Source organism: Erythrolamprus reginae, chromosome 2 (assembly GCF_031021105.1).
Source record: "Erythrolamprus reginae isolate rEryReg1 chromosome 2, rEryReg1.hap1, whole genome shotgun sequence".
Lineage (NCBI taxonomy): Eukaryota > Metazoa > Chordata > Lepidosauria > Squamata > Dipsadidae > Erythrolamprus > Erythrolamprus reginae.
The window spans coordinates 3,184,166-3,203,345 of NC_091951.1; the positions used below are offsets into that span (position 1 = coordinate 3,184,166).

At 46.2% G+C, this 19,180-nt stretch overlaps 1 pseudogene; it reads left to right on the top strand.

Annotated features, from left to right (window-relative positions):
- The first annotated feature begins 2,717 nt into the window (after positions 1–2,717).
- On the top strand, positions 2,718–11,233 carry LOC139162941 (H-2 class II histocompatibility antigen, E-S beta chain-like; annotated as a pseudogene).
- The last annotated feature ends 7,947 nt before the right edge of the window (positions 11,234–19,180 follow it).

Here is a 19,180-nt window from a genome sequence, read left to right on the forward strand (position 1 = left end):
TGTGTGTAGTGGGGGTGTCAGGGAAAACTCAGAGATAATCAAAATCTTGCAGGGGGAAACATGGAAAGTTCTGCTTTGATGAGGAGAGCGATGTGCGTCCCACCAGAGTCTCTGGATCTGGGACCCATTTTGTGTGAATGTGTGTGTGCAAACACATAATTGTGGGGCAGGTTTGGACTCTGCCTCCTCCTTCAGCTGCAGGTGGAGACCCAGTTCTGGCCTGCTGAGGCCGGTGTTGGGCCAGGGGAGAGTTTGACCCCTCCAGCCCCCTCCCCCATCCCAGGAAGGGACTGAGGCCATCTCAGTATACAGGCCCTGTGGGACGTCTGCCGGCTGCAGCCGGGAGAGGGTTGGGGCTCTGAGCCCTGCCTGATGTGGTGTTTCATCCTCAGCCCTCAACAGCTGGCAGCTGCCCAGCCTCCCCTGCCCTCCCCTGGCTGAGAGAGATCGGCCTGGCCAACCTGAGGATGGGAGACCACCAGGAGGCATCTGGGCTACTGCATAGGCTGAAACTCCTCCAAGACAAGGAGGGGGAAGCTTCAGGCCCTCCTTGAACTCACGTGCCTCAAAAGATCCACTTCCCATTCCTCTTTTAGCCTTGTCTGATCTCCCTGGGATTCTCCCCCTCCCCCCTTGCTCAGGTCCTGCCGTTTGGAAGACCTCGTGGGAGCCCAATTCTCCTTGTCTACAGAGAGGGGGGGAAGGTTAAGAGTGGAGCAGAAATGATAAATGGGGGGCACAAGGGGGGATCTCACCTTCCTTGGTCCTTGCCCCCACCTTTAAATTCAGGAGCCCTTTAGACTTTCTCACCTTCCTAAGGCTCAGGGTGCAAGGGAGGTAATTGGGGGTCTCCAAGCTCATTTTTCCATTCCTTCCCATTCCTCCCCTGGGTGTGACCACTCCCAAGTGCTGGGTCAGGAGGGGAGAAAGGCTGCCCAAGCAGAGCAGGGTGGGAGATGTTAGTTCTAATTTCCGACAGTAAACAATTATATAAGCTGGAGCCAATTAACAAAGCTCAATTCACAACCAATATTGTCTAGCCATTTGTCATAACAGAAACAAACAGCAGATGTTGGTTTCCTCAGCAACAATTATATAGTAGCAAAACCAATTCACAATAAAAGCAAATAGCCAATAATAGTTTGATTCATATAATCCTTCACTATAATGGGAAATAATGAAGTCCCCAGAATTGTTTGGTTTGATATACTGTCCACCCATCCTTCCTTCCTTCCTTCCTTCCTTCCTTCCTTCCTTCCTTCCTTCCTATCTTCCTTCCTTCCTTCCTTCCTTCCTAAATAATATACTGTATAAGCATTTTCCAAGGAAGAAAATCTGCTCCGAGCCTCTTACACATCATATCCTTAGTTACGGATTATGTAAATTTTCCTTTTGTCAAAATATTTTGCCTTCACTGGACACCCAGAGGAGCGAAGGGTCGTGTGGGAGGGTTGATTCTCGGGAGTCCCGGGGCTGATTTCTCCCCCCATAAAATCCCCCTTTTCTCTCTGGATCCTCGCGGTCAAGATGCGGAGTTTCCGGGCAAAGACCCAAAAAGGGAGAATCCGCCTCCTTCCCGACACAAAGCGGGACTCAGAGGGCGGATTCCGTGAAGTGGCTGTTGTAGAGACGGTGAGTATTTACACAGAGAAGAAACAAAAACCGAGGCTGCAATTTCACTTTCCATTTTATTCTGCGGGGAGAAAGTTTCCTTTCTCTCTTTTTCCCTTTCATCCCCCACTTTCTTTCCCTTCCCCGTTTCCTTCCCACTTTTATTTTCTCTTTTCTGCCCTTCTAATCCGAGGGAAAGAATCACCAGAGGGAGACTGTGTGTTTTGGGGGCAAAAACCGCCCCCGATTCCCCTCGAGATCTGCAGAATCCAAGGGCGAAATTCCTCCCCCAATGTCCCTCGGGGTCTTTCTCTGCTGAAAGGGGCGAGGGTTGTGCCTGGTGGCGAAGGGGGGGGGAGTTCTCCCCGGAAAGGAGCGGGAAGCGGGGGAGAAGCGGCCAGACTGGATTCCGGGATCTGCTTTGGCAGGAAAGGGGGGATCCCCCCACCCACCGGAAGAAAGAGGGAGATTCCTACACGATCGGGATTGAGGGACTATGTCCAGACGTTGTGAGCGAGGGAGACGCGTGTTTCCAGGAAGGGAAGCGCCGTTTTCTCTGGGAAAGCCACGAGATCCCTCCGGAGATTCCCCTCTGAAGAGGGGGAGGGCCTGGGGAGAGGATCGGGCTGGGTGAGGAGGGATCCCCGCAGATCCTCTCCGCCTCTTCCTTCCCGGACTGCCAGCGGGGGGTTTTCCTGGCTTCCCTTGGGGTGACCCCCGAGTTCCAGCCATCCATGGGGCGGCGCCTCCCCCCTTGTCACCCGGGGCAGCTGCTGGGGGCTCCCTCCTTCCAGACTGAGCGGGTGGGGGGAGCCTAGAAGGATCCTTGAAGCTCCGGATTCACTCGGCCCTTCGGGAGTCTCCGCAGCTCCAGCCTGGGCGCCCTCTGGGCACTTGGGAACCTAAAGGGCATCCAGCCTGCCCCTCCACGCGCGCATAGAAAGGGGGAGTAGGGGAGGATTATGGCCGGCATGAAGGAGCCCCCTAGAATGCACCCCCCCCCCCCAAGACTGAGCACGTCCCCCTCCCCCTTCCTCCGCTCCTCTCTCGGCTTCGGACTATCTCCTGTATCGGGCCAAGTCAAGTGAGACTCTACCCGGAGACCGATGACGCTAGAAAGGGGAGAATTCCCATTGGTCCTCTTGCTCCTTCTGGACACGCCCAATGCCGAAGTCGGAGGAAAACTCCTCCCCCCAAATCCAGACCCCACGATTCCTCCTCTCGGGTTGGGAGCCTCCGCGTCTCTCTCCTCTCTCGGTCGAGCGCTGGTGGAGCCGCCTCATCCATGGCTTTGGTGGGGGTCGCCCTGGTGCTGCTGGTGGGGGCGCTGGCCCGGATCTCCGGAAGCGGAGGGGGGAAGGAGAGCCCCGGTAAGGAGGGGGCTGGGCGGGGGAGGAGGTGGGGGAGAAATCTTATGGGTCTCCAGAGCCTCCAACAGCCTCGATCTCTGCGTGGTCTCCTCCCACTTTCTCCCCACCTGCACCCTCCAGGAGGAAGGAGAGGGACCCCCGTTCCCCGAATGTAGCCGAGGGGGGGAGTCGCAGCCGGGCCCCTCCCTCGCCCCCCCCCCCAGCGTCTGGGTCGGAGGGGGCTGCAGGGAAAGAGGAAGGAACGGAAAGCGGGAAACTGAAGCATTTTCAGCCCTGAATCCACAGGAGGGAAAAGACGCATTTGCGCAAAAGGATTTTGGCTTTTTTAGAAACTTCCGTTTTTCTTCTGACTCTTAAAATTGAGGCTTTGGAGGTCAGGCAAGAGGGGAGCGTCGGTCCCTTCTGGGGAGACCCTGAATTTGGGGAGGAGCCCAGGAACCCTCCCAACCCCCATAATCCCCCCTGCTCTATGGGGACTTGGAAGGGAGGGGGGAGGATCTGGGGGGCTCTGCGTGGCCTCTCCCAAAGTGGCCCCCCTTTGTGAGGGGGTCTGGAGACCCTTCCTTTGAGAGGCTCTTAGGAGGGGCTGCAGGGGGTCTTTTGGGGGAGGGGAAAGAGGTGCGATCCCCGAGAATCCGTCAAAGGGGAACTAAGGTTTGGGGGGGGGAAGAAAAGTTGGTGCGACCCATGGACGTTGGGGGTTGAAGGGCTGGAAGACTTCAGAAGAGTCAGTCTAGATGTCCTCCTTGTGCCCCCGCTCCCCTCCCCATGGAAGAGAGAGTGGGAGAGGGGTGGAGATGAGCTTCCCTCCAGCCTAGAAATTTCCCTCAGCCCCTCCCCCATCCTTCAGGTCGCTTTCGATCCAGCCTTTTCCCTCCTCCCCTCCCCCTCTTTCTCTCCTCCCCTCCCCCTTTCTTCCCTCCCCCCTCTGCAGACCCACACACCCCACAAGTCTCCCTCCCTCTCTAGGGCTGAGAGGGTTCTCTTTCCCTCCTCCAGGGGGCGTCCCCCACCAGTCTCTCCTCCCCTCCCCTTCTTCCGTGGGACCCTCCTCCCCCTCCACCAGTGGCTGGGAACGATGGGCCCTGGGGTCCCTCCTGACGACCTTCCTCCTCCTCCTCCTCCCCCTTCGCAGCCCATTTCCTGGTCCAGGGGAAGTCCGAGTGCCACTTCCTCAACGGGATGCAGCGGGTGAGGTTCCTGTACAGGGAAATATACGACCGGCAGGAGATTGTCCGCTTCGACAGCGACCGCGGGGAGTTCGAGGCCGTCACGGAGTTGGGGAAGGTGGATGCGGATGGGTGGAACAGAAACAAGCAATTCCTGCAGTACACGAAGGCCTCTGTGGATCGCTTCTGCCGGAACAACTACGGGGTGTTCAAGGGGGAGGACCGTGTGATTGGCCGGAGAGGTGAGTTTGGGGGGGGAGAGAGATTTTGGGGAGGGGGTCCCGCCCCCTTCCCTTTCCAAGGGGGGTTCAGGTCTCTGAGAGGAATCTCCAAAGAGAATCCACGAAAGCCACTTATGGTCTCCTTTCTCTGCCTTTTTCTTCTTCATTCCGAGTCATTTCCACTCCAACATCTTTTATATCAATAAATAAGCAACTGTGAAATAAATAAATGCATAAAATTAAATAAGCAAATTAAACCTAGAAATAAATAAATAAAAACTGATTAAATGGAAACTGAAACAAAAATAATAAAATAACTTAAATTAATTTAATGTAAAATTATAAATGAAATAAAAAATAATAAAGTAAAATAAGTCATAAAATAATAATCTAAATAAAGAATAGAATAAATAATAAACTAAATAATTACAATAAATAAAGTATAAACAAGTCTGCAGAGAGGGGCGGCATACAAATCTAATAAATAAATAAATAATATAATATAATATAATAAATAATTGATAAATAAAAAATAAATAAATAACAATAAATAAATAAAAATATGATAGGGGAACATAAAATGTACTTTGGACTCCTGCTGTTTTAAATCGAGAGGTCTCTTATTTGTCTATTAAATTGAATTCCTGGATGGGCGGAGGGAGAAAGTAGGTATTTAAAAAGAAAGAAAAAAATATCTTTTCCCCATCCAATTAAAATCTCCAGCAACTCCCATCTGGCCAAATTGGAACCTCAAAATCTTCACACTGCAGTCTTGAAAATAAGGAGGTTTGTGGAATAGGCTATAAAAACAAAAATGTAAAAATGCCAAATTTCAGCTTTTGAATTTCCACTGATTTAAAATCTGATCCTTCCATTTTCTTGTTCAAAGACATTTTTCCTCATCCACAATTTGCATTTCTCGTTGTTTAAAGAAAGGCCCTGCCACTGCCTTCTTTTTTTAGCAATTCCACAAAGGCCTTTAAGGTCCCCAGATACAAATGGGATCAGCCCGGAAAATCAGGCCCAGAATTACTCAAAGAAATAGAAAGATTTGGCAAATTCTCAGGACTAAAAATTAACAAACAAAAAACAATGCTTATGACAAAAAACATGACAAAGGAACAAATTAAAAACTTAGAAAAGATCACAAACCTCAAAACTACAAAAAAGGTTAAATATTTGGGAATAATAATATCCAACAAGATAATATCACTCAAAAAAGATAACTATGAGAAATTAGCACAGGAAACTAAAAAATTTCTGGAAAAGTGGAAGGACTTACAAATATCAATATTAGGCAGAATTGCGATAATAAAAATGAACATCCTCCCAAAATTTCTCTATCTTTTTCAAACTGCCCCTATCAATTTAGATCAAATTTTTTTTAGAGAAATAAATAGAAACTTTTCAAGATTCATTTGGCAAAATAAAAAACCTAGAATTAAATTTTCATACCTTCAGGACAGTAAAACTAGGGGAGGCATGGGACTCCCAGATTTAAAATTATATTACAATGCTGCCAGTCTAGTGTGGATAAAAGAATGGATTAATCTTTCCAATAAAAGAATCTTGATACTGGAGGGTCATGACTTACAAATGGGCTGGCACGCCCACCTTTGGCAAGAGGAAAAGAAAACACAAACCACTTTCAATAATCACTTGATTAGAAAATCTTCATTAAAAACCTGGAATGAAATTAAAAGGAAATATTATTCTAAAATCCCTAGATGGTTATATACCATGGAAGCTATCTGCTACCCAAATTTGATAGACCCAAAACAACATTAAAATACGCAGATATTCTTTATCCAAATGGGAACCTAAAAACCAGACAAGAACTAGAACTACAAAATCATAAAATAGAATGGTGGACCTATACACAAATAAAATCTAGATACAACAAAGATAAACACACACCCGGTATTGAAATCACCACAAAACCTCTAGACAAAATATTGACAGGGTATGAGGACAAACAGATTACTAAAATTTATCAACTTTTATTTATTTATTATTTATTTATTTATTATTTAGATTTGTATGCCGCCCCTCTCCGAAGACTCGGGGCGGCTCACAACAAGATAGAACAAATCATAAATAATCCAAATAAATTTAAAATATTTAAAGATTTAAAAGAACCCCATATACTAACAGACACGCACACAAGCATACCATGTATAAATTGAACATGCCCGGGGGAGGTGTTTCAATTCCCCCATGCCTGATGGCAAAGGTGGGTTTTAAGGAGTTTACGGAAGGCAGGAAGAGTAGGGGCAGTTCTAATCTCTGGGGGGAGTTGGTTCCAGAGAGTTGGTGCCGCCACAGAGAAGGCTCTTCCCCTGGGGCCCGCCAACCGACATTGTTTAGTTGACGGGACCCGGAGAAGGCCCACTCTGTGGGACCTAATCGGTCGCTGGGATTCGTGCGGCAGGAGGCAGTCTTGGAGATATTCTGGTCCAGTGCCATGAAGGGCTTTAAAGGTCATAACCAACATTTTGAATTGTGACCGGAAATTGATCGGCAGCCAATGCAGACTGCGGAGTGATGGTGAAACATGGGCATACCTAGGTAAGCCCATGACTGCTCTCGCAGCTGCATTCTGCACGATCTGAAGTTTCCGAACACTTTTCAAAGGTAGCCCCATGTAGAGAGCATTACAGTAGTCGAACCTCGAGGTGATGAGGGCATGAGTGACTGTGAGCAATGAGTCCCGGTCCAGATAGGGCCGCAACTGGTGCACCAGGCGAACCTGGGCAAACGCCCCCCTCGCCACAGCTGAAAGATGGTTCTCTAATGTGAGCTGTGGATCGAGGAGGACGCCCAAGTTGCGGACTCTCTCTGAGGGGGTAAATAATTCCCCCCCAGGGTAATGGACGGACAGATGGGATTGTCCTTGGGAGGCAATACCCACAGCCACTCCGTCTTATCCGGGTTGAGTTTGAGTCTGTTGACACCCATCCAGGCCCCAACAGCCTCCAGGCACCGGCACATCACTTCCACTGCTTCGTTGACTGGACATGGGGTGGAGATGTAAAGCTGGGTATCATCAGCATATTGATGATACCTCACCCCATGTCCTTGGATGATCTCACCCAGCAGTTTCATGTAGATATTAAATAGCAGGGGGGAGAGGACCGACCCCTGAGGCACCCCACAAGAACATGAAAAAATAAAGGATACAATTAAAAATCCTATGGTAGCATGGGCTAAAAATGTTCAACATGATATTCATTTAGCAGATTGGGAAAAATCATGGAATACAATATCTAAAATAACATTGTCAGCTGCATATAAAGAAAATTATTACAAACTCTTCTACAGATGGTATATGCCACCATCAAGATTAGCGAAAATATACCCGACATTACAAGACACCTGCTGGAAATGTAAAAAACAAAAAGGTTCCTTTTTTCATATGTGGTGGTCCTGCCCCAAAATTCAAAGAATATGGAAAATAATTCATCATTGGCTCACCGAAATTATAAAAGAGAAGATAGAATACACACCAGAAGGTTTACTCTTAGGAATTTGGAAAAGATCTTATACCAAACAAACGCTCTTTCTCATAACACATATAAGCACTGCAGTCAGAATCTCATTGGCACAAACATGGAAAAATGAACAAACTCCATCAGAGAGCTTAATTATTGATAAAATATATAAATGTATTGAGATGGATGAAATGACAAATTCAATTAAGGGGATTGAAAGTAAAAAATCTAAATGAATTTGGGAAAAATGGCACGAATGGATTCGAAATAAAGACTGAAAATGTAACAATACAAAGTATCAGTATACAAAAGGATAATAATTACCTTAGGAAGTATGACTTTTATTACTCTTTTTCTTCTCAAATTCTCTCTTTCTATATTGATTAGTAAAATTTACTTATGATAATTATATGTAAATATACAAAATATAAAGAAATGTATCAGAAAGGTAACAGAAATGGATTAAGATCTGTTAAACTAGAACAAAACGTGAGAAATACTGCTTTTACTCCTTATTCTTTTACTTTTTTTCCCTTTTTTCTTTTCTTCTTTTTTATTTCTGGAAAACAATAAAGATACTTTATCAAAAAAAACCAAATGGGATCAGCCTGGGAAATCCAACAACCCACACCTGAAATGTTGTTATTTGTCTGCAACCCAACCAGATCCCAGGTTGGAACGATGGGATCGTTTACAAAACAAATGAACAAATGTTGGGGTAATACACCAAAATTAAAAGTGTGGTTTCATTTTCAACAAGATCCCAGGAATCCTCCGACTCGTGCTGCGTCTGTCCTTTCAATCTTCTGCGTTATTTCTTTCCACGTCCACCACATCTAGCAGAAGGTCCCTTCCACCTCTGGGCGTTTCCAGCATTTATCCCTGTCAGACTTGCCTCTTTCGGGAATTATTTTTTGGAGACTGCAACTGATCCCAGTCACAAAAAAATTAAACTTTATTTATTTATTTATTTTAATTAGATTTGTATGCCCTCTTTCAGGATCCCTTTTGATTTCTTGCTGCAATTTACTTTGGAAGATGACTCAAAACACAGAATACTTTTTTCAGGAGTGAAAAGGGATCTTGGCCTGAACAAACCAACTGGGTTTTCTGTTCTGGGCCCTCCTGTGTCTCTCATGTGCCTCATTCTCCTCTTTCTTCTTCTTTATCTTTATTTAGATTTGTATGCCGCCCCTCTCCGCAGACTCGGGGCGGCTCACAACAAAGTGGAAACAACAGTTTATAACAAATCTAAATTACTACTACTCCTCCCTCCCTCCAGCCAAGCCCACCGTCACCATCTCCCCCACCAAGATGGACCCAGATTCCCCCAACATCATCCTCCTCTGCACAATGACGGGCTTTTACCCCGTGGAGATTGAGGTCCAGTGGCTGAAGAATGGCCAGCCAGAGAAGGGCGTGGCTTTTGGGGAGGAGCTCCAGAATGGAGACTGGACCTACCAGCTCCAAGTGATGCTGGAGACCCAGCCCCAGCGGGGGGACATCTACACTTGCAAGGTGGAGCACGCCAGCCTAGAGGCCCCCATCAATGTCCAGTGGGGTAAGCCCCTCTCCTGCCACCCCTCCTGGTCAGGGGACCCCATCCTGCGCTGAGAAAAGGGAGAGACCCTCACTGTGATGGGGGGAGCCAGAACGGACCCTCCTGGGGAAAGATGGGCCCGATCCTCCTGCTCAGGTGAGGCTCCTTCTCCTTCCCCAGAGCCCCGTTCCTCCCGCTCTGCCAGGGCCAAAATCTGGACGGGGATTATGGGGGCTGTGATAGGAGTGGCCTTCCTGGCTGTGGGGCTCTTCTCCTACCTGAAGGCCAAGAAAGGTGAGTCTGTGGGGTTGGAGGAGAGGTTGTGGGGAGGGGAACATCTAGGGGAGGCCTCTGATCAGGCTTAGCAGGTGGCCAAGAGGGTCCCATTGAGAAATATTTTGGGAACTTCTCTTTTTGGAGGGTTTATTAAGGGAAGATTGTGCAAACTATTATGGGCTATTGATGGGGAGGGGGTCCCTCTGAGTCTTCCAGCCCATGAAGGGTCCTGATTGGCTCTTTTTCTCCTTCCAGCAATTCCCATCTAACCACCTGCAGGTGAGTTTCTCCTCTTCCTCCCTCTTCTCAGCCCCTCCTATAAATTATCAATATATTTGTTTAATTTCTCAATTGTTCCTTTCTTTAAAGAAAACGTGCCTGAACAATATATCTTTGCTGTGGATACAGCAAAAGCTTTGGAGTTTGGGCAGCTTTTCCTTACAGAGACCTGAAAAAGTATTGCAATCAAAAACAAAAACAAAGACAAATGCTTAAAATCTTACCCATAATTTTTCTATGTTTTGGGAAAATGCAAAAGGGAAGGGAAGGAGGGGGGGCATTCCTTCCCTTTCCTCCCTCAGGGAAGGAGCACCCCAGCATTTTGGAAGCAAGCCATCCCTTCTGTTAGGCTCACTGTGGGTGGGTGGACTTTCCTGGGGGTATTCAGGCATGGGGACAAATTCCACCCCTGTGGCTATTTTAAAAGGGGGGAGTTCCACACTACTATGCACTGTGGGATTGGAGGCCACTTCAGCGAATGGCAGGAGATCTGCCCAGCTGAACTGCTGATAATTAACATAGCATCTTCTCAGGTATTGTTCTATCAATGAGTTTGCTCATTCTACAGCTCCATCCATCCTCAGATGGAAGGTGGAGCTAAGCCATTGAGATGCTCCTTCTTAACTGAATGGACCCCCTCCAAAAACCTCACCATGAACTGCACCCCCCACCTCCCCAGTCCCAGATGATCCTTCTTGGCACCCCATGCAGACCCTTGACAGGCTGTTCTTCCTGACCCTCCCCCCTTCTCCTTGTGACAATTCACACAATTTCTGGCCATGTGACCCCCAGGCTCCCCCCCTTTCCTGCCCCCCATCTTAGCCCCATATTCCTTGTTCACATGAAGAATCCCAGCCTTTTGCTCCCTGGAATGGGCGGATTCTCTCTCTGTCTTTCTCTGCCTGTGGGGGCTGAAAGGGAAGAAAAATATGTTATTTACAGTAAAATTTTATCTTTATATTCTGATTTTCTTCCCCTTCTCTTTTTCTGCAGCACTCGTGAATTAATCCTGCTCTCCGATGCAATAGGATTTATTTTTTCTTTGGTCGCTGATGATTCTTTGTCCTGTTTGCAAACTGTGAAAAATGGTGGTAGAAGGTGGCAAGTTGGGGGGAGGAGGAGAATGGCAGTGTGGACCTTCTCTTGTTACTTCTCCAACAATACTTACAACAACAACTAACTGTGATACAATGCTGGCTAAAATAAACAACACATTAACAATCCACAATTCTCTACCACTGGGCCCATAACCAATGTTGGCTTCTCTCGTTTCGCTATGCTATGAAACCTTCGACAATACCGAACAGTGAATTTTAATAGAGCGTGGATGTGTGATAAAGCCAAGACACAGACTTAGTTAAATAAGTATTATTTACATATAAACAAAATATAAACAATCCAAAATATGCATGTAGCAAATACAGAATAATATGCACTGAGCAATTACAAAACAATACAGAATATAGATAACAAGCACAAAGCTAAAGATAATAGATAAAGCACGAAGCTTATACAATACAGATAAAGCACGCAGCTTATACAAGCACAGAGCTTGGACACGACTCCCCAGTTCAGGCAAAAGTAAAAGAAAGTGACTGGGCAGAATCATGAGCTTTTATACCTTCAATGACGACATAGCCTTGAACATTATCTCTTCAAGTAAATGTTAACTCTTTGAATGCAAATTAACCCTTTAAGTACAAGTTTGGTACAGTTTACAATATGCAGTTTATAATGGCAATCCCTAACACTGTACTAACAGTTGGGCTCCTCCGAAGTGGAACTGAGGAACTGGCCAGGATCCAGCAGGCAACAAGCCTGGATTCTTCATCAGGGCAGCTCAGGGACTCTCCTCCTCTGCCCCATGGCTGAGTCTCAAGGTGGAGCAGCCCCTTTGACCTGTGACCCACTGGAAGGAGTCCTTGAGTTATAGCCTTTCATTTAGCGACTGCTCAAAGTTTCAATGGCTCTGAAAAAGGGATCTTACGTCCTTCTGGTCCAAGGGCTGCCCAGTTTCTTCCACAAAGCCTCTCTTCATATCTGCCATGGGAAGTATTCCCTCTAAGGTGTGTGTGTGTTTGTGTGTGATCTGGACAATCCCTTGTTCACCTGATGGAGGGATCAAGCATGTCTAGATAGGTGGAAAGCAGTGTGGAGAAATCTATCTGAAGAGGTTTGACATGTCAGGAAAGTTAATAGAATCAATCAATGGGGAGGGGGCTCCCCTGACCCCCCCATCCCACAAAGGGTCTTTTTTCTCCTACCAGCAACTCCCATCCAGCCTCCTGCAGGTGAGTTTCTCCTCTTCTTCCTTCATCTGACTCCCCTTTTAAAAATCCTTTGAGCTTTCCATTTTTGGGGAAATAAATGTTTCTAAACGAATCAAACGCCCTCAAACTCTCCCTGCACGGCCTCAGTCCTCCAGTGGAATGAAAGTGTTCAAATTTCAGCCAAATTTTCCTTACACAAAACTCCACAATGGGGTGCCATGAAACACCAACCCACACACACACACAGAGAAAATACTAAAATCTCCTCCAGGGTTTGGGGTCCTGCAGAAGGGAAGAGGAGGGGAGGATTCCTGTCTTTGGGGGAGGGGGAGGGAGCACCGGAGGGTTCTATATTGCCCTTACTGACCCCCTCTTTTCCTTGTGACATTTAACACAATTTGTGACCCAGGGACACAACTCCCCCCTTTGCTGCTGCCCCCATCTTCTGAAACCTCTGCAGGGCAGGAGGGAAGGATAGATGGAGGCCGCCCCTTCGATTGACCCTCTAATTAACAGTAACAGAGTTGGAAGGAACCTTGGCGGTCATCTAGTCCAACCTCCTGCTCACCCAGGAGACCTATACTGTTGTGGTTAGCTCTGGCCCAGCTCCTGCCCCAAGGACTGTGGATGTGGGGGAGACATCCACATGCTGCAGGCCTGTTTTGCCCCCGGTGGAATCTGCTGATGAAGGCTCCTCTGACCAAGAAGACATGAGTGACAGGGAGGAGGAGAGTGTGGCAGACAGCTCAGAAGGAGATCAATTATCTAGCTCATCCTTGGATTCAGAACAAGAGTTAATGATACAGCCACGCATGCGGAGAGCGATGCATAGGCAGCAACAACTGAGAGATTATTATCAAAGAAAATGAGGCCACCTGTGGTTGGGTGGGGCTGTAGTCATTAGTGAGGCTGCTATAAATAGCAGCCTGTGGGTTTGGCCATTGTGGAGGATTATCTGATCCTTGTGCTTCCTGACTGCTTTACTGACTTTGACCTTTTGTGTGTTGCTTTTTCCCCGCTTTGAAACTAAACCAGAGCAAAGTGTGTGTCACTTTGTGAAAGAAGGACTGTGAATTACCTCACAGCTGCAAGCTAAGTATCACAGAACTGATAAGGGACTTGTACAAATTACCAGTTTGTTTGGAGACCAGTGCTCTTTGCTATACCAAAAGAGGGCTTAGTTTAAGTGAATTTTCATTATATAGAACATTGTTTTGAATTTTCAAACGTGAATTTTTGGGAGGATTCTAACAGAGAGCCTGACAGAACATATACTAGGGATTTGACCTGCCAAACTGCCGACCTATCTGACTTGGCTCCTAAAACTTCGACTACCTCCCACTTTCAAGGCCTTTGGAGGGGGAAAGCCAGTCGGTGACCAGAGCCGAACGTCTCGATCTTTATCAGGGGCAGAAGCCCCCATGGGGGTGTTGTGGACCATGGCCATGAATCCCAATTGAGAGAGAGAGGGAGAGGGAGGGAGAGAGACAGAGGGAGAGAGAGAGAGAGAACCGTCCCCAAAGCAAAGTGTGATGTTCCAATAATAGGCAGAGACCTTGTAGCTCGAGTCCGTTTCCTGCAGCACCCGGCTGAAACGCTCAGGATGCCTTTGAGCTATGTAGACTACAAGGAACAGCAAGACGGGAGCCGCGTGGCTTCTTTTAAAGGGAGACTTGCCAGAGGTTTGACAGCGCTTTCAATTTGCCAGACGCATCTTAGCCAATCCACGACCGGCATGCAAATTTGTGAGTGTCGCTTTGTACACAACCCAAGGGTGGACATCCAAGGTGCTGCCTTCCCTTCTTGGATGGTTCCCTTCATTGGGAGAGCGGAAGAGAAAACCCCCTGTGCCCCCATCTCTGTGGCTCCCACTGGGGCCCCCTGCTCCGAGTCTCTTGGCATTGAATCTTCTTAAGTGACCTTGGACTCCTTTGCACATTAGAAAATATCTGAACTGAAGCCATGTTTTGGTGAAACCTAAAGACAACATTTCATCCAATGCTTCCTGTATGTTTCAAGAAACAAAAGAGCCTAAAATGAAACAATTTTTAAAAAAAAGGTTGTGAGGGAGGGAAGCAACCCAGTGTCGTAATTACAGAAACTCTTTTGAGTGGAATGTTATGCTGGCTAGAGAGACAAAAGAAAATGTCTGGCAGATGTCAATCAGTGTGGAGGTTTACTGGATGGATGGGTTTTTTGTTTTGTTTTCTAGATGCAAACATTTTAAAAAGTGACTTATTTATGTTATTTATTTATTTATTTATTTAATTTATTTATTTATTGGATTTGTGCGCTGCCCCTCTCCGCAGACTCGGGGCGGCTAACAACAGTGATAAAAAACAGCATGTAACAATCCAATACTAAACAACTAAAAAACCCTTATTATAAAACCAAACATACATACAAACATACCATGCGTAAATTGTAAAGGCCTAGGGGGAAAGAATATCTCAGTTCCCCCATGTCTGAGGGCAGAGGTGGGTTTTAAGAAGCTTACGAAAGGCAAGGAGGGTGGGGGCAATTCTAATCTCGGGGGAGGGGAGTTGGTTCCAAAGGACCGGGGCCACCACAGAGAAGGCTCTTGGCCCCGCCAAACGACATTGTTTAGTTGACAGGACCCGGAGAAGGCCCACTCTGTGGGACCTAACTGGTCGCTGGGATTCGTGCGGCAGAAGGCGGTCCCTGAGATAATCTGGTCCGGTGCCATGAAGGGCTTTATAGGTCAAAAACAACCTTTGAATTGTGACCGGAAACTGATCGGCAACCAATGTAGACTGCGGAGTGTTGGTGCAACATGGGCATACTTGGGAAAGCCCATGACTCCTCTCGCAGTTGCATTCTGCGTGATCTGAAGTTTCTGAACACTTTTCAAAGGTAGCCCCATGTAGAGAGCATTACATTAGTCGAACCTCGAGGTGATGAGGGCATGAGTGACTGTGAGCAGTGACTCCCGGTCCAAATAGGGCCGCAACTGATGCACCAGGCGAACCTGGGCAAACGCCCCCCTCACCACAGCTGAAAGATGTTTCTCTAATGTGAGCTGTGGATCGAGGATGCCCAAGTTGCGGACCCTCTCTGAGGGGGTCAATAACTCCCTCCCAGGGTGATGGACCGACAGATGGAATTGTCCTTGGGAGGCAAAACCCACAGCCACTCCGTCTTATCAGGGTTGAGCTTGAGTCTGTTGACACCCATCCAGACCCCAACAGCCTCCAGGCACCGGCACATCACTTCCACCGCTTCGCTGACTGGACAAGGGGTGAAGATGTAGAGCTGGGTATCATCTGCGTACTGATGATACCTCACCCCAAGCCCTTGGATGATCTCACCCAGTGGTTTCATGTAGATATTAAATAGCAGGGGGAAGAGGACAGACCCCTGAGGTACCCCACAGCGGTGCGACCTAGAGGTCGACCTCTGACGCCCCAATAACACCGACTGCGACTGACCAGAGACGTAGGAGAACCACTGAAGAACAGTGCCTCCCACTCCCAACCCCTCCAGCCTGCGCAGAAGAATACCATGGTCGATGGTATCGAAAGCCGCAGAGAGGTCAAGAAGCACCAGGACAGAGGATAAACCCCTGTCACAGGCCCGCCAGAGATCATCCATCAGCGTGACCAAAGCAGTTTCCGTGCTGTAGCCAGGCCTATATCCTGACTGCTGAGGGCCTAGATAATAGGCTTCTTCCAAGGACCGCTGGAGCTGGAGCGCCACCAATATCTCAACAATCTTCCCCATATAGGGAAGGTTGGAGACTCTTCGCATTATATCTTCTTAAGTGATCTTGGACTTCTTTGCACTGCTGTACGGTTCGGGTCTGCGAGACCCGAAATCAAAGTTTGGGACCCTGTAAAGAAATTTCCCTGCATATCTGAACCTTGTAATTTCATGACTTTTCATCATTTCAGGGGTTCTCTCTATGATAATTTTTTTGGGGGGGGTGGGGGGTTTCTTTCTTGCTGGAAAAAAAAGTCACACTTGTACTGTTCCCGGGTCACCCTGACCGAAAATTCTTCATTTGAAGTGCTTATGTTTGGTCAATTTGAAACCTTTTTTCACTTGGAGTCTGAAAATTTCTGCACACAATGATATGAAAATTGAACTGGAAAAAAATATGCATATTGCTTTATTTTGATTATAAAAGGCAGCCCCCCCCCTTTATTTGTGAAGTTTTTTTCAATTTATAGATAGTTTAGCTTGCGAAATGTGTTCAGTTTTACTAAAGTTGGTGTGGGATTTGTAGTTTGAACATTTCTGAACATAAGAAAAATATAAATGAACTGAAAGAAATGATGCTTATTGGTTTTTTAAAATAAGAAATAAGGCCTCCCCCTCCCCCCTCCGGCTGCTTGCAACCATTTTCACTTTATAATTTTTAGGCGCCAAATCTGAAATATTTTTAATATCTTAGGCATTCATTTACTCAATTTAACATTGCTGATCATCATAAAAATATTTGTGAGAGTGGGGGCTAATTTTTTTCTGGGCAAAGAAAAAAATCACGTTGAGTCTGTTTTGGGTCGTATATGACCTGGACCAAAATGATTTTTGGGGGGTACTTGAATTTGGTCTTTTTGAAAGCCTTTTTCACTGGGAAACATGTTTGAACATTTCTGAACGTAATGATATGAAAATTGTACTGAAAAAATTGAGGCTTACATTTTTATTTTGATCAAAATGCTCCCTCCCCCATTTTTTCTGAAATTCGTGTTAATTTATATTTTTTTAGGCTACAAATCTCTAAGGACTTTTCCCTCAAAAGTTTTGATATACTAAATTGAACATTACTGATCATAAGAAAAATAGAAATGAACTGAAAAAAATGATTCTTATTTGTTTATTTTGACCACAAAAGGGCCACCACCACCCCTCGGCCTTGCTGTGTGCCATTATTTTCACTTTTTATATATATTTAGCTAGAAATATTTGGAATATCCTTTTGAAAAGCAAGCACATGATAGCCAGACAACTACTTTTATGGAAAAATTCCATTTCACTAAAAACAAGTATGTAAGTTTGAAATTAACAATAAATAATTTGAAATAATTGAACACAGGGGGGAGGCTTTTATGTGCAAAATAAACAAATATGCACCATTTTTTCCAGTTCAATTTTCATATCATTTTGTTCAGATGTTCAAGCTACCAATCCCACACCAACTTTAATAAAATAGAATGCATTTTGCAAGCAAACCTATCCATAAATTGAAAAATATTTCACAAAAACAGGGGGGCACATTTCATCAGCAAAACAAACCAATAAGCATCAATTTTTTCAGTTCAATTTTCATATCATTATGTTCAGAAATGTTCAAGCTACCAATCCCACATCAGGTTTAGTAAAACAGAACGCATTTTGCAAGCAAAACAATCCATAAATTGAAAAGAAATTCACAAAAACGGGGGGCGTGCGCATTTTATCAGAAAAATAACCCAATAAGTATTAAATTTTTCATTTCAATTTTCCTTTCAATGCGTGCACCCACTTATGGGAAATGTTTCAACAAACAAAAGAGCCTAAAATGGAAAAAAAAAATTTTAAAGGTTGTGAGGGAGGGAAGCAACCCAGTGTCATAATTACAGAAACTCTTTTGAGTGGAATGTTATTCTGGCTAGAGAGACAAAAGAAAATGTCTAGCAGATGTCAATCAGTGTGTAGGTTTACTGGATGGATTTTTTATTTTGTTTTTTTAGATGCAAACATTTTAAAAAGTGACTTATTTATTTTATTTATTTATTTACTTATTGGATTTGTATGCTGCCCCTCTCCTCAGACTCGGGGCAGCTAACAACAGCAATAAAACAGTATATAACAAAATCCAATACTAAAAACAGTTAAAAACCCATTATATAAAAACCTATCAGACATACAGACATACCATGCATAAAATTGTAAAGGCCTAGGGGGAAAGAGTATTTCAATTCCCCCATGCCTGGCAGCAGAGGTGGGTTTTAAGCAGCTTTCAAAGGGCAAGGAGGGTTGGGGCAATTCTAATCTCTGGGGGGAGTTGGTTCCAGAGGGCCAGGGCCGCCACAGAGAAGGCTCTTCCCCTGGATCCTGCCAAACGACATTGTTTAGTTGACAGGACCCGGAGAAGGCCCACTCTGTGGGACCTAACCGGTTGCTGGGATTCGTGCAGCAGAAGGCGATCCCCGAGATATTCTGGTCCGGTGCCATGAAGGGCTTTATAGGACAAAACCAACACTTTGAATTGTGACCAGAAACTGATCGGCAACCAATGCAGACTGAGGAGTGTTGGTGTAACATGGGCATACCTTGGGAAGCCCATGACTGCTCTTGCAGCTGCATTCTGCATGATCTGAAGTTTCCGAACACTTTTCAAAGGTAGCCTCATGTAGAGAGCATTACAGTAGTCAAACCTTGAGGTGATGAGAGCATGAGTGACTGTGAGCAGTGACTCCTGGTCCAAATAGGGCCGCAACTGGTGCACCAGGCGAACCTGGGCAAACGCCCCCCTCGCCACAGCTGAAAGATGTTTCTCTAATGTGAGCTGTGGATCGAGGACGCCCAAGTTGCGGACCCTCTCTGAGGGGGGTCAATAACTCCCCCCCCCCATGGTTATGGACGGACAGATAGAATTGTCCTTGAGAGGCAAAAACCAGAGTCACTCTGTCTTATCAGGGTTGAGCTTGAGTCTGTTGACACCCATCCAGACCCCAACAGCCTCCAGGCACCGGCACATCACTTCCACTGCTTTGTTGACTGGACATGGGATGGAGATGTATAACTGGATATCATTCGCATACTGATGATACCTCACCCCATGCCCCTGGATGATCTCACCCAGTGGTTTCATGTAGATATTAAACAGCAGGGGGGGAGAGGACCGGCCCCTGAGGCACCCCACAATGGAGTAACCTCAAGGACAACCTCTGACACCCCCCCCCCCAACACTGACTGCGACCGACCAGAGAGGTAGGAGGAGAACC